The following is a 16,614-nucleotide window of genomic DNA, read 5'->3' on the forward strand; positions in this document are numbered from 1 at the left end:
AAAAAATTCAATTAAAGACAAAATCAGAGTACTTTTTAATGGATCATGTGAATCAGTTCGACTGTAGTCATAAGCCTGGATAACACACTGATGGTTTCAATATATATGTCATAATGTGGGAGACTGGTTTACTAGATATTGGGGTACTTAATACAAGAGGAGAACTTTAGGTTTTCTTGTAAGAAACTGCTCCTGGAAGCAGTTGCCACTTCATGGCTTGAGAAACAAATGAAACACTTTGAAGAGCCAAAATATTTGAAGCAGTTAGCTTAAAAAATTAGGAATGATCTCTGAGGAAGGATCAACCTCCTAGTTGGTGCTTAGTCCCTGAAGTTTAAAACCAGTCCCTGTAAAAGGGAACTTAGACCTCTGGAGCTATGGTTTGGACAAATGTCTCCTAGTGTCCACCTGCTAAAGACCTGGTCTCCAGCCTATGGTAGTACTGAGAGGTGGTGAAACCTTTAACAGATGTAGTCCAGTGAGAGGTCTTCCAGTCACTGGGGGTGTGCCCTTGAAGAGGATATTGAGATTCTTGTTTCTTCCTCTTCTGCTCTTTTGTTCCTGGCTATGAAGTGAATGATTTTTGCTTTGCCATGTGCATATACTATGACATGCCACTGCAGGCCCAAAGGAACAGGGTCAATTAATCATGGACTGAAAACTCCAAAACGATAACAAAAACCTTTCTATTTTATAAGTTGATCTATTTAGGTGTTTGTTACAGTAATGGAAAGCTGATTAATACATCTGGAGAGGAAGTCTGTTGCTGCTGTACTTCATGCATACAAAGGAAAGCTTTGTGAAGCTGTGATACAGACCTCTTGGTGTGCTTGGTGTGCTAATATTAAGAGAGTATAATAGAGATAGTTTAGGAAATGTGGAATAAACATGAAATAAGAACCAACTGATGTTGTTTTTGTTGCTATTGTTTTTGATGCTGACAGAACAACATGTGCATGGAAAGGAGCAAGATCACTTTTCTTACTCCCTTTAGTGTTCTTTTAGAACCTCCTACTAGCAAAGGCTAGCCTCTCCTAAAGCAGAATGTAGAAGCAGCCCCAGCTATAGCATCACAAGGTGGATTTGGAATTAAAATATTATAACTCAATCACCAGCATAATAAATATCAAATGAGCAAAAAATATTAAAACCATAGCAATAACAATTGCTGTAGAGGATGAGAATAAAGAGACTCTTAAATTCTTCTGAAGTTGCAATGTAATTTGAAATGTTTAAAGACAATTTTGAAACATCTAATGTAAAATTGGAAATCCTATAATACAACATACTTTAAAGTGAATCCCCAATGTTTGATTTGCACATAGGGAGATATCTAAAAGATGCTTATGGTACTTTTCTTATAATAGCAAAAAATATAAATAAAGGAGGATAAAATGAAAGAAAATAAATATGTCAGTACATAAGTAATTAGCATATATGTTATTACATATATAGTAAATAAACATAGGTGGAACATCCCTTATCATTCATATAGGCAGGATTTGAACCCTGAGTTTTCATGAGTATGTTATAGTGACTATATCCTTGTCCATATGCAGTTCATTATTATATTTTTATAAATAAAAAATACTCTCCAAAATGCTAGCAAAATTAAAAGGATTATCAAACTATGCCATCAATTCTAAATAATGATAAATATAAGCATATCTAAAATATGTTCACATGTTACAAAGTCAAGTGTAAAACCATGAAAATCATTGATGCAATAAGAAAAAAAGCTATATCAATATACTCAAGTCTTCTTTGTGTTTTAAGCTTTAAAACTATTCAACTATTTGATGTTCAATTTCCTATAGAGCTTCCTGCTAGACATATCAAACAGAATTCTGGCCTGCTGTCATCCCATTGACACAATTGTCACTGAAATTGCAAAGACTCATTTACTTAAAATAACAGTAGAAATCACAACATCCGGTAGACTTGTTCACTTTAAGTGCCAACTCATGCTGAGTACTACAATCGCTTATTCAAAAATGCAGATAATGAAGGAGGGTAAGACTATGGAAAATTTCTATTTCAATATTAGTTTAAATGAATAATATAATCAAGGGTTAGTCTTTTACTAAAATTTTTCATGTTCTAAACAATATTCACATATTGTTTGTTTTGTGAGACAGTGGTTTAGGGTAAAGAGCTGATGACATTTAACTGTTAGTTAAGATAATGTAGATGTTGAACATAGGCTTTTTTGAAAATATTCTTATGTTAACACATAGCAAGGATAGAGCATTAGAAAGAGAAAGTTAATAGGTAACTGACATAATCATACTCAACAACTTGGTAAGTATTCATCCATCAAAATTTGAGCACTTTGTGGTCTAATCTTGTCCTGGAACTCAAATTCTGTGGAGGTAATTGGAATGAAAAGTGGCCTGTTCTATACATACACAAAGACACACACACACATACACACACCTCCCCTTCAAAGCAGTGGCAAGGGGAACCAGGCTCCATGCTATAATATAGGAACTTAGGTGGGCCTCAAAGCTGTTCCCATTAAGAAGCCCATAGTTTAAAAACAGCTATACAGAAGAAAGCTTAGGTCAGCAAACCTACTTTTAGAGCCAAACCTGGGCTAAGATATATACAGGAGCTTGAGAATCTGTGATATCCTTAACATGAGCTAGGAAAAGGCATTCTGAACTGCTAATGTAAGGCCAGCCTTTATACTGCAGACCCCCAAATGGGGTGAATGCCAGGCAAAGCGCCTTTAAAAGAGTTAGAGGGAGGGGTAAGACTTTGTACTGAAATTCTAAAATAGTCAAATAATGTCATATAAATGTAGAGCAAATCTGTTCTTCTACTCTGGCTTTTTTATTATACCTTTTTATTTTGTTATAGTCAAACTTTTCAATTATTTCTTTATCATTTGTGTTTTCTTTTTGAGTCTTGTTTCAGACGCCTTTCCCTGCCTGCTGCAATGTGTTTTGTACGTAGAAACAAACCAACACAGTGTTCCATATGAACTCTCAAAGGAAATAATGGTTAAAAGTCAAACACTGGGGAGAGGGAGAAAATTTTAGGAGTTTTAAATAGTCCTGCAATTAGATAATCATTGTTGGCATAATTGGGATTTGACTCAGCATCTGAAAATGATTTTGTAGACATTTTTCTCTTCAGGAAGCAGCTGGCTGGCTGAAAGAGCACACAAACCATACACTTCCATAACCTTTCATAGGATTTACCTTTTGGTATAATTTCAGCCTCTGTCCTATTTTCTAATATGAAACATCCCAAATAAACTATAGTTACTACCCATTTATTCTTGAAAAAAGCAGCAATTGGCCCAGTGGTGTACAGGATTATTTTGTAAGAATGCTGTTTGTCAGAATTGTGATTTTTGATAGCGTTCCAAATGCCAACTACAGACATAAAAATGGCATTTAGAGACCGTACTTGTTTCCCTTTCGTTCTTTTTGGTTAATATTTTTGGACTAATAGAGACTAAACTTCAAAATTCTACAAGTATTTTGAGGCCTTTAAAAACACACAAGTTTTGACAGTGGAAGATGGCGGCGAAGGGAGTGCATTACCCCCATGTACCGCGTCACTGTGCGGGAGAATGAGGAGTTAGAAAGGCTAAAAGCTATCTTGTTAGGAATTTCCAGCAAAATTGGGGTGTTCCAAAACCTAGAGGAAGGATTTCCATCGCACGAGGATCAGCTACGGGGGCTCAAACACGAGAGATTTGTCCGCACGGAGGGTGACGCTGCTTATTCAGCAAATCGCCCCGTGGCTAGAGTCTGCGGTGTGCGCTGGGAAACGAGGAGATAGAGACGCAAAGATACAGCGCTGCAGTTTCCGCGGGCTTCTGCCAGCTGTGCAATCACTGTACTAAGTGCTGAATTCTGGGTTTGAGAAGGGGGAAGGAAGCAGTCCAATTCAGTTATCCACACCGGTCAGACTACAGAGGAAGCCAGCGGCCACCATCTCAGAGAGCTGACGTCACCATCCCTGCTTTTGACTGATCCCAGCTCATATTCAGCCATAGAACAGGTAATTTCAGGCTGCCATTTGCCTGCGGCTCACAGACAAATTACTCAGGCTCAGTGCTAATTAACCCGCGGAAACTGCTTCTTGGAGCCTGCTTCTATTAGAACATACACCGAGCACGGAGCTGCCGAATTCCGGCTCCCGGAACTGCTCTGGCCCAGGGCTAAAGAATCCACGGAAACTGCTTCTGGGTCCGGGTCCTGCTGAATACTGTGGAGGTAAATACCAACCGAGCCTTCATAGGCAGTGGCAACAGGACTGAGACGGGGCTTGTGAGGGCCGGTCAGGACTCACCCGTTGATTTGGTCACCCGGCAAAGGGAACAAAATGCTGCCATTCGCATGGGATACCAACATGGCAGAGATCTGATGTCACCAGGAAGCAGCGGAGGAGAGAACTTCATCGATACCAGTGGCGACAGAAACAGTTGGTCTCCTGGTAAAGAAAGTGAGTCACAAACACCCGAGTTTCTCTCACTTTGTCAACAAGCCAGAGGGGCAGAGCAGAGCCGCCGCCAGTGCCCGCAAGGTAGGCAGACCTGCGACAGACCGGCAGATCAGGCCCAGCGGCCTGCCAGCATGGTACACATGTCACCCCAACTGGAGTAGGGGCAGAGCAGAGCCTTCGCCCGCGCCTGGATCAGGCCCAGCGGCCCGCTGGTGTGGTAGTCACGTAACCCCAATTGGAGTAGGGGCAGAGCAGAGCCGCCACCCTCGCCCGCAAGGTAGGCAGACCTGCGACCGACCAGTGGAACAGGCCCAGCGGCTGGCCGGGGTGGTAGGCTCATCACCCCAATTGGAGTAGGAGCAGAGCAGAGCCTTCGCCTGTGCCCGGAACAGGCCAAGGGGTCCGAGGGCGTGGTAGACACGTCACACCAATTGGAGAAGGGGCAGAGCAGAGCCGCTGCCTGCGCCTGCAAGGTAGGCAGACCTGCAACTGACTAGCGGATCAGGCCCGGTGGCCTGCCACTGTGGTACACACGTAACCCCAATTGGAGTAGTCGCAGAGCAGAGCTTTAGCCCGTGCTCGGGACAGGCCCAGTGGCCCGCCGGCGAGGTAGTCACAACACCCCAATTGGAAGAGGGGCAGAGAAGAGCGGCCGCCCGCGTCTGCAAGGTAGGCAGACCTGCGACCTGCAAGAGAGACTTTTCAACTATACAAGAGCAATATAAATATATAGGGGGGAAAAATTTTCAAAAACACAACAGTTTCACCAAGAAGAAAGAAACGCAAGCAGTATGAAAAGACAAGGAAAGAAAGGACCACAAGCAATGCAGGTCAACACAACTTTAGAAGAGGTAACAGCTGCAGCAGATGGAATGTCAGATAAAGAATTCAGGATATACATGCTTCAGATGATCTGGAGTCTCAAGGAAGACATTAGACAGCAAAATCAGACAATGAAAGATCACTTCGACAATGAATTACACAAACAAATCCAGGAAGCAAAAGATCAACTATACAGGGAGATAGAGGTTATAAAAAACAAACAAACAGAAATCCTAGAAATGCAGGAAGCAATAAACCAACTTAAAAACTCAATGGAGAATACTACCAGCAGAGTAGAACACTTAGAAGATAGAACATCAGACAATGAAGACAAAGTATTTCAACTTGAAAAGAACATAGACAGCTCAGCAAGACTGTTAAGAAACCATGAGCAGAACATCCAAGAAATATGGGATACCGTAAAGAGACCAAACTTAAGAGTCATTGGGATACAGGAAGGTATAGAGGTCCAAACCAAAGGAATAAGCAATCTATTCAATGAACTTATACGAGAAAACTTCCCAGACTTGAAGAATGAGACAGAATCCCAAATTCTAGAAGCCTACAGGACGCTGAATGTGCAAAATCATAAGAGATCCATACCTAGACACATTATAATGAAGATGCCCAACATACAGAATAAGGAGAGAATTTTAAAAGCTACAAGAGAAAGGAAGCAGATTACATTTAGGGGTAAGCCAATCAGGATAACAGCTGATCTTTCAACACAGACTCTGAAACCTAGGAGATCCTGGAATAACATATTTCAAACACTGAAAGAAAATGGATTCCAACCAAGAATTGTGTATCCAGCAAAATTAAGCTTCAGGATGGAAGATGAAATTAAAACTTTCCACGATAAACAAAAGGTAAAAGAATTTACAGCTAGAAAACCATCTCTTCAAAACATCCTCGGCAAAACATTACAGGAAGAGGAAATGGAAAATAACAATGAAAACCAACAGTGGGAGGTAGGACAGTAAAGGGGGGGGGAAATAATCCAAGAGGAAAACAAACCATGTTTAGTAACAGAAATAAACAAATATGGCTGGAAGAACAACCCATATCTCAATAATAACCCTAAATGTTAATGGCTTAAACTCACCAATTAAGAGACACAGGCTAGTAGAATGGATCACACAACAAGACCCAACAATATGCTGCCTACAGGAGATGCATTTGATAGGAAAAGACATACATAGTCTGAAGGTGAAAGGTTGGGAAAAATCATATCACTCATATGGACTTTGGAAACAAGCAGGAGTGTCCATACTCATATCAAATAAAATAGATTTCAAGCCAAAGTTAATCAAAAGGGATAAAGAGGGACACTACATACTCCTCAAGGGAACCATACACCAACAAGACATAACAATCATAAATATATATGCCCCAAACAATGGTGCAGCTATGATCATCAAACAAACTCTTCTCAAGTTCAAGAGTCTGATAGACCACCATACAATAATCATGGGAGACTTCAACACACCTCTCTTGCCACTGGACAGATCTTCCAAACAAAAGTTGAATAAGGAAACTATAGAACTCAATAACACAATTGATAACCTAGACTTAATTGACATATATAGAATATACCACACAACATCAAGCAGTTACACTTTTTTCTCAGCAGCACATGGATCCTTCTCAAAAATAGATCATATACTATGTCACAGGGAAACTCTTAGACAATATAAAAGAGTAGAGATAATACCATGCATCTTATCTGATCATAATGGAATGAAACTGAAAATCAACGATAAAAGAAGGAAGGAAAAATCATGCATCACTTGGAGAATGAACAATAGGTTACTGAATGATCAGTGGGTTTTAGAAGACATCAAGGAGGAAATTAAAAAATTCTTAGAGATAAAAGAAAACACAGACACAACATATCAGAATCTATGGGACACATTGAAAGCAGTTCTAAGAGGAAAATTCATTGCTTGGAGTCCATTCCTTAAAAAAAGAAAAAAAAAACAAATAAATGATCTCATACTTCATCTCAAAAACCTAGAAAAAGAAGAGAAAAACAACAGAAAAGAAGTAGAAGGCAAGAAATAATTAAAATCAGAGCTGAAATTAATGAAATCCAAACAAAAGAAACAATTGAAAAAATTGACAAAACTAAAAGTTGGTTCTTTGAAAAAATAAACAAAATCGAAAGACCCTTAGCCATGCTAACGAAGAGAAGAAGAGAGAGAACTCAAATTACTAGCATATGGGATGAAAAAGGCAATATCACAACAGACACTTCAGAAATACAGAAGATAATCAAAAATTATTTTGAATCCTTATACTCCAATAAATTAGAAGATAGTGAAGGCATCGATAAATTTCTTAAGTCATATGATCTGCCCAGATTGAGTCAGGAGGATATAGACAACCTAAACAGACCAATATCAATTGAGGAAATAGAAGAAACCATCAAAAGACTACCAACTAAGAAAAGCCCAGGACCGGATGGGTATACAGCAGAGTTTTACAAAACCTTCAAAGAGGAACTAATACCAATACTTTTCAAGCTACTTCAGGAAATAGAAAAAGAGGGAGAACTTCCAAATTCATTCTACGAGGCCAACATCACCCTGATACCTAAACCAGACAAACACACTTCAAAGAAAGAAAACTACAGACCAATATATCTAATGAACCTAGATGCAAAAATCCTCAATAAAATTCTGGCAAATCAGATACAAAAACATATCAAAAAAATTGTGCACCATGATCAAGTAGGATTCATCCCTGGGATGCAAGGCTGGTTCAATATACGGAAATCAATAAATGTTATTCACCACATCAATAGACTTAAAAATAAGAACCATATGATCATCTCGATAGATGCGGAAAAAGCATTCGACAAAGTACAGCATCCCTTTATGTTCAAAACTCTAGAAAAACTAGGGATAACAGGAACATACCTCAATATTGTAAAAGCAATCTATGCTAAGCCTCAGGCTAGCATCATTCTGAATGGAGAAAAATTGAAGTCATTCCCTCTAAAATCTGGAAAAGATAGGGATGCCCTCTCTCACCACTTCTGTTCAACATAGTTCTCGAAACACTGGCCAGAGCAATTAGACAGACGAAAGAAATTAAAGGCATCAAAATAGGAAAAGAAGAACTTAATTATCACTATTTGCAGATGATAGGATTCTGTACCTAGCAGACCCAAAAGGGTCTACAAAGAAACTATTAGAGCTAATAAATGAATTCAGCAAAGTGGCAGGATATAAAATCAACACGCATAAATCAAAGGCATTCCTGTATATCAGTGACAAATCCTCTGAAATGGAAATGAGGACAACCACTCCATTCACAATATCTTCAAAAAAAATAAAATACTTGGGAATCAACCTAACAAAAGAGGTGAAAGACTTATACAATGAAAACTACAGAACCCTAAAGAGAGAAATAGAAGAAGATCTTAGAAGATGGAAAAATATACCCTGTTCATGGATAGGCAGAACTAACATCATCAAAATGGCGATATTACCAAAAGTTCTCTATAGGTTTAATGCAATGCCAATCAAAATCCCAACGGCATTTCTTGTAGAAATAGAGAAAGCAATCATGAAATTCATATGGAAAAATAAAAGACCCAGAATAGCAAAAACAATGCTAAGCAGGAAGTGCGAATCAGGCGGTATAGCGATACCAGACTTCAAACTATACTACAGAGCAATAGTAACTAAAACAGCATGGTACTGGTACCAAAACAGGCGGGTGGACCAATGGTACAGAATAGAGGACACAGAGACTAATCCACAAAGCTACAACTATCTTATATTTGATAAAGGGGCTAAAAGCATGCAATGGAGGAAGGATAGCATCTTCAACAAATGGTGCTGGGAAAACTGGAAATCCATACGCAACAAAATGAAACTGAATCCCTTTCTCTCGCCATGCACAAAAGTTAATTCAAAATGGAACAAGGAGCTTGATATCAAATCAGAGACACGGCGTCTGATAGAAGAAAAAGTTGGCTACGATCTACATACTGTGGGGTCGGGCTCCAAATTCCTCAATAGGACACCCATAGCACAAAAGTTAATAACTAGAATCAACAAATGGGACTTACTCAAACTAAAAAGTTTTTTCTCAGCAAAAGATACAATAAGAGAGGTAAATAGAGAGCCTACATCCTGGGAACAAATCTTTACTCCTCACACTTCAGATAGAGCCCTAATATCCAGAGTATACAAAGAACTCAAAAAATTAGACAATAAGAGAACAAACAACCCAATCAACAAATGGGCCAAGGACCTGAACAGACACTTCTCAGAGGAGGACATACAATCAATCAACAAGTACATGAAAAAATGCTCACCATCTCTAACAGTCAGAGAAATGCAAATCAAAACCACCCTAAGATACCATCTCACTCCAGTAAGATTGGCAGCCATTATGAAGTCAAACAACAACAAGTGCTGGAGAGGATGTGGGTAAAAGGGTACTCTTGTACATTGCTGGTGGGACTGCAAACTGTTGCGGCCAATTTGGAAAGCAGTATGGAGATTTCTGGGAAAGCTGGGAATGGAACCACCATTTGACCCAGCTATTGCCCTTCTCGGACTATTCCCTGAAGACCTTAAAAGAGCGTACTACAGGGATACTGCCACATCGATGTTCATAGCAGCACAATTCACAATTTCTAGACTGTGGAACCAACCCAGATGCCCTTCAATAGATGAATGGATAAAAAAAATGTGGCATTTATACACCATGGAGCATTACACAGCACTAAAAATGACAAAAATCATGGAATTTGCAGGGAAATGGATGGCACTAGAGCAGATTATGCTTAGTGAAGCTAGCCAATCCCTAAAAAACAAATACCAAATGTCTTCTTTGATATAATGAGAGCAACTAATAACAGAGCAGGGAGGAAGAGCAGGAAGAAAAGATTAACATTAAACAGATACATGAGGTGGGAGGCAAAGGGAGAGAAAAGGGAAATTGCATGGTAATGGAGGGAGACCCTCATTGTTATACAAAATTACCTATAAGAGGTTGTGAGGGGAATGGGAAAATAAACAAGGAGAGAAATGAATTACAGTAGATGGGGTAGAGAGAGAAGATGGGAGGAGAGGGCAGGGGGGATAGTTGAGGATAGGAAAGGTACCAGAATACAACAGTTATTAATTGGGCATTATGTAAAAATGTGGATGTGTAACTGATGTGATTCTGCAATCTGTATTTGGGGTAAAATTGGGAGTTCATAACCAACTTGAATCTAATGCATGAAATATGATATGTCAAGAGCTTTGTAATGTTTTGAACAACCAATAAAAAAATGTGGCATTTATACACAATGGAGTATTACTCTGCATTAAAAAATGACAAAATCATAGAATTTGCAGGGAAATGGATGGCATTAGAGCAGATTATGCTAAGTGAAGCTAGCCAATCCCTAAAAAACAAATGCCAAATGTCTTCTTTGATATAAGGAGAGTAACTAAGAACAGAGTAGGGACGAAGAGCATGAGAAGAAGATTAACATTAAACAGGGATGAGAGGTGGGAGGGAAAGGGAGAGAGAAGGGAAATTGCATGGAAATGGAAGGAGACCCTCAGGGTTATACAAAATTACATACAAGAGGAAGTGAGGGGAAGGGAAAAATAATACAAGGGGGAGAAATGAATGACAGTAGAGGGGGTAGAGAGAGAAGAGGGAGGGGAGGGGAGGGGGGATAGTAGAGGATAGGAAAGGCAGCAGAATACAACAGACACTAGTATGGCAACATGTAAATCAATGGATGTGTAACTGATATGATTCTGCAATCTGTATACGGGGTAAAAATGGGAGTTCATAATATGAACTATGATATATCATGAAATATGATATATCAAGAACTATGTAATGTTTTGAACAACCAACAATAAAAAAATTTAAAAAAAAGACACAAGTTTTTAAGAAATGCAATTTTTTAAAGCAACACTGGAATTTAAGAAAATAAAAGGAGGGCTGGGGAATGTGGCTCAGTGGTTTTGTGCCCCTGGGTTCAATCCCTGTACCAAAAGAAGAAAAGAAAAGAAAAATATTGTTGCAAACTTTGCGTATTGAGGAACACTGCCTACAAACTTCAAGACATATTTAAGTTGTTGAGACCTTTGTGCTAATTATAGAAAAGTTTAAGTAAACCTTCGAAGTATTTTAAGGCATCAACTACAGTAGTAATCAGGGTATCTTGGGCAAAGATATATAGGTATCCATTTTTTCTAAATAAGCTACAAATACAAAAATACTTGGAAAGCTGAAATCCTTTATTGAGTAAATATTCAAAATGAAATATATTCCACTTGGTGGTAAGCATTAATTAGAATATTAGAGCTGTGTCATATAAACATAAACAAAAAGAAGATTCCTGCCCACAACCTGTGCAGGTGGTGACAATGGGATTCCCCTTGGTGGAATGGGCTGGCTGAGAAATAAAAGCTAAGGGAAATAAAATGGCAAAAAAAAGAATAGAACACAGAAAATAGTTTCAAAAGTGGGAGCAGGACCAGCAAGCTGATCAGATGGATAGATCTTCTAGATCAAGATGGAGCCCGCGCCTGCTTTATTTATATTGGGAGACATAGAAGAGATTCTATAGAATGTTCTTCTCCAAAAAAGGTTAAAGGTGGGCTGTTCAGTTCCTAGTGGATTACATCCATCTCCAGAGTTACTACGAGGAAAACTTCCTAGCAAAGCAGAATGAAAGGTCATGTGCATTGGGCAATCTCCTGTGGGAGAGCCATGGAAAGTTCCCAAAGCTAGGCCTATCTCTCCCTGGATAGTATGGAGGAGAGAAGATCCTCATGTATTTCATGGATGGCTTTCTGCAGAAGATAAAAATTAGACTCTGGGGTAACATTTATTCTAATACAGGTATCTTCAAACAGTGGAGAAACTTAAAAGAATGAAAAATTATCCTAAAAGGAAAGAGAAATGCTGTCATCTGTTGATGAATCAGACATATCTTTCCTATCTTTATACATGACCAGTGTAACTCTACATCATGCACAACCACAGGAATGAGACTATACTTATCCTATATATGTATAATACATCAAAATACACTCTACTGTCAGGGATACCTGGAAAGTACAAACAAAAAAGAAGATGAAGGAGGAAGAGGAGGAGAAGAATCATCAATTGAAGGAGGTACAAATGAGGTAGGATGCCGAGGGTCACACTCAGAATGTAGCTTGGACCAAAAACAGACCTGTTCCTGTGTCTGGTGTTATGCACGCCCCGCGTCTCCAGTCTAAAGGACCTTTGAGGTTTTATTTTATTCATGGAATATGTTGAATGTGCAAAAAGAACAACCAATATTGAACAAATATTTTTGTTCCTAAATCCAAATCTTGACAAATATTATATTTATGTAAAATCTTTCTTTAGCCAAAATTTCATCATCTTTTACTTTATAATGAGTTCAGAAAAAGTTGTGTTTTTGTAGTGTATTTGGCTTTTCTTTATTGGAAAGTGACAGTGATGCTTTTTCTAGATTTCTATATCCCAGTGGAAGCCAAAAGCGCTATGAAAGTTACTTTTTTTTTTTTTTTTCACCAGGGATTGAACCCCAGGGAGCTTTACCACTAAGCCACATCCCCAGCCCTTTTTTTTTTTACATTTTATTTAGATACAGTGACTCACTGAGTTGCTTAGGGCCTTGCTAAGTTGCTGAGGCTGGCTTTGAACTTGCAATACTCCTGCCTCAGCCTCCTAAGCTCCTGGTATTGCTTGCATGTACCACTACATCTGGTTTAGTTACTTTCTAATATTGATAAAATTCTACCTAGAATGATATTCATTATTTAACATATACACCTTATCATCTTCAGTTGTATCAGTTCTTTAAAAGTCAACAGGCAACACTAATCATTCATGGATAGTTTCTTAATTCAATAATTACCCAGATCCAAAAAGAGCTTTACTTATGAAAGCACATTACTTTGTGTATCTGATATATATGATAATATTTACTTTATGTGCCTAATTACCTCTTGTTCCCTTAACTTAGTCTCCATTTTCCGGAAAGCACAGATGTAGTCTTCAACATGAACCCTATGTTTTTGTTTTTATTGTACAGTCTTTTTTATTATTTTAAATTAACACCTAGTTGTTGGTGACCTTGAGCCTTAGGGAAAGTTAGCAAGATTGTATATGCTATATAATTTCACTAATATTTTATCACTTAGCTTCACAAGTGGTACTTAAAGCTAAGAACAATTTTAAATCTTCTTTATGTTAATACAAACAAAACTCATTTTATAAATTAGTTATTAATTTCCTTTGGTATGCAATTATATTAACCATGCTATTGCAATAAAACTTGTTTTATTACATTATTACTAGTAATGAAAGTATATTCATTTTAGGAAATTAATCTTTTCTATAGAGTCTTAAAATTTTTCAACACCATATTTCACTAATAAGATGAGAGAATGTGGAAGAGAAACATGCTCTAAATCTCACTTCAGCCATTCATCAAATAGAAAGATTTAAGAACAATACAGGAAGACTGAGAAGAGTTTGCCATCATTTCAACCTTCCACCTTCTCTGAAAAAGAAAAAAAAATGAGACACAAAGATCTATTTCTAAATATTGGGGTTAGAAATATTGTGCTATAACTTCACTGGGAAACAAGCTGGGTGACACATTTCTGAAATCCACTTTAAAATAACAGGGTATTTATGTCTGTTTCTCATATGAATAGGTAGTGAGGCAGAGGCAGGCAGAAACATAGAGGAGGAAAGTTAGTCACATAGGAAACTGTTCTTGCTGTCCTGCTCCTAATCTAGTTGGAGAAATAAAACAACTTGAAGAGGTTATTTGAGACCACTTAATTGAAGACATGCTTAAATATGTATTTTGGGGGGGAGGGGGTGGGTAGAAGAAAGCTTTAAAATTTTTGTTTGTTTGTGCCTTCTGAGTAGTTAAGATTGCAGGTAAGGGCAACCATACTTAGTTGAATCCTTGCACTGATACTTATTACTATCAATGTGTTCATATATAAAATAACACAATATGACAAAGAATCATTCTTTAAGTATAAGATAGCATTATGCTTAAATTTTAGCACTTTTGTCCACAAATATTGGTCTGCTTCTTTTTTCAATTTCATTTCACTAATGAAATTGAAATTACAATTGCAATTATAATTGTAATTACACTTAAACATACAAGAGTTGGGAGGTATAGATAAAAGTAACAAACTATCCAAAACATTGCTATAAATAGATTAAATTTAGGTTTTTCTTGAAATATAAATAGGCTTTTGATTAATAAAAGAGAAACCAGTACTCCATTTCTTGGTACAAAACATTAATCAAGAATATAGTCGAAAATTTCAGATATAACATGAAGAGTGAATGGAGTGAAACTGTGGGTTGAGAAAGAGTAGAAAATTAGCTAGAAGGCTAAGAGAGGGCTCTGTGCCAGATACTGGGGCAATGAGATGATGGTGTATACACTACTTTGCTAAGTTCTAACCTTGTGAATTTTGGTGGGAGGTTAAACCATTTTAAATTTCAGTTGCCTGTCTTAAGTATTAACAGGCAACTGAAATATAAAATGGTTGTGGTGGTTTAAAGATGGCTACAAATTCTTTGACATTACTCCCACAAAGAGGTATAAACTATGAACCTTTTTCCTAAATCTTTGTGAGTGGTCTGACTTCAGATTCAACAGAATAAGATACACATTTTACCAATTTCTGGGCCCAGATATTAAGTGATAGGCAACTTCCATTTACTATCTCTTGAAACTTCAGTCTTAAGCTGAGTTGAAGTTGCAATTATGTGAGGAAATCCAAGAAATTCCTTGGTAAGATCCATATGGAGAGGAAGCCAGGCCTGCATATATTAGGCAAGGCCAATTTCCAGGGCAAGGATTGACTTTCAGGTATATAAAAGAGCCTCATGAAACTGGCTATTCCAAGTTTCATTGATCCAACAGAACCAATGCCACAAAAAGCAAAGCTAACCTTTTTCACAGAGCTCCATGCAAAATTGCACACTCATGAGACACATAAATGATTTGCTCTTTTAAGTCACTAATTTTTAAGGTTTTTATTACACAGGCATAGACAACCATAAAAATTGTATATACTAGATGTTATGAAGTACAAGGTACTAAAGAGTTTTACATGAGACATTCTGGAAGTTATTCTTAAACATGAAATAAAACTAAAATTTAGCCAGAAGAACTGGGGAAGTATATCTTATGCAAGAAGAATAAGCATGCCAAACTCAGAAGCACATAGAAAGAAATGAAAAATCACATTTTAATTAGGGCAGGGGAAGTGATGAGGAAAATGCTAAGGTATTAGTCTAGTGAGAGTCCATAGTTTAACATCTTTTTTTCATGTCTAAATAAATAAATGAGGTATTAGGTATTCATCATGAAGGCATCAAAAAGTATGGTATTATCTTAAAGGTCTGTAAAAAGTGGATGATTTAACAAGGAAATGAGTAATGGTATTTAGGACACAAGGCTAACTTTTCTTCAATCTGATGGGACCAAAATCTTGAAAGGCAGAGTTTTTGGAAACAATAAAGATTAAGGCATAATAATTTCCAAGATTCCTTCACTGTTATACCAACAACCAGAGTTGGCACACTTTACTGTAGATTTTACATAGGGAAGGTGGCCATATCCTAAGGCCACCTCGGCCTTAGGATAGAGGAAAATGGATAGATTACTCAACTGTATTTTCTCCTTCACCCCCTCTCCTATCCCTACCCTGCCTTAACTCAAGTTGATACAATAGGGAGGAGAGGCATGGTAGAGATGCAGACAGATATAGTGGGAATTAGAGACTAACAATAAGATTAATGTCATGATCTGTAAAATCCCAAAGAGGAAGTCTACAAAGGTTTTTGAAGAGACACTGCAAATAAGTACTTTTAAGGGTTAAGAGGCAATAGAGTATTAGCAGCAGTGGCAGGGAACCTTCAGATGAGCTTTGGGAAATAACTCTTGTACTTTACTATGTCATAAGTAGGACATCTTCAATTTCCTACTTATGGCATAGTATGAATGCATAAATTGAGGTATGATCCAACAAATGGAGCCCAAAATCCTCAGACTTGAGCCTTGTTAAGAGAAATTATCCCAAACTTAGAAACAAATCAAAGGATGACTCCATGCTTTCTGAGTGTTCTACTTAATTACTGCTGAACATGACTCCTCAAAGTTCATTTAATTCTATGGGTCTATCATTTTATTAGATTATTTACTATCTATTGCCATGCTGAGTTTATGAAGTTATATGTTTAACTGTATGTTAATCTTCAGTAGAAAAGATAACAACAACGTTCATGATTTCATTATCCAGA

This window comes from Marmota monax, unplaced genomic scaffold (assembly GCF_021218885.2).
Source record: "Marmota monax isolate L192 unplaced genomic scaffold, Marmota_monax_Labrador192_F-V1.1 WCK01_AAM20220418_F8-fsc00147, whole genome shotgun sequence".
In the NCBI taxonomy this organism is placed as follows: Eukaryota; Metazoa; Chordata; class Mammalia; order Rodentia; family Sciuridae; genus Marmota; species Marmota monax.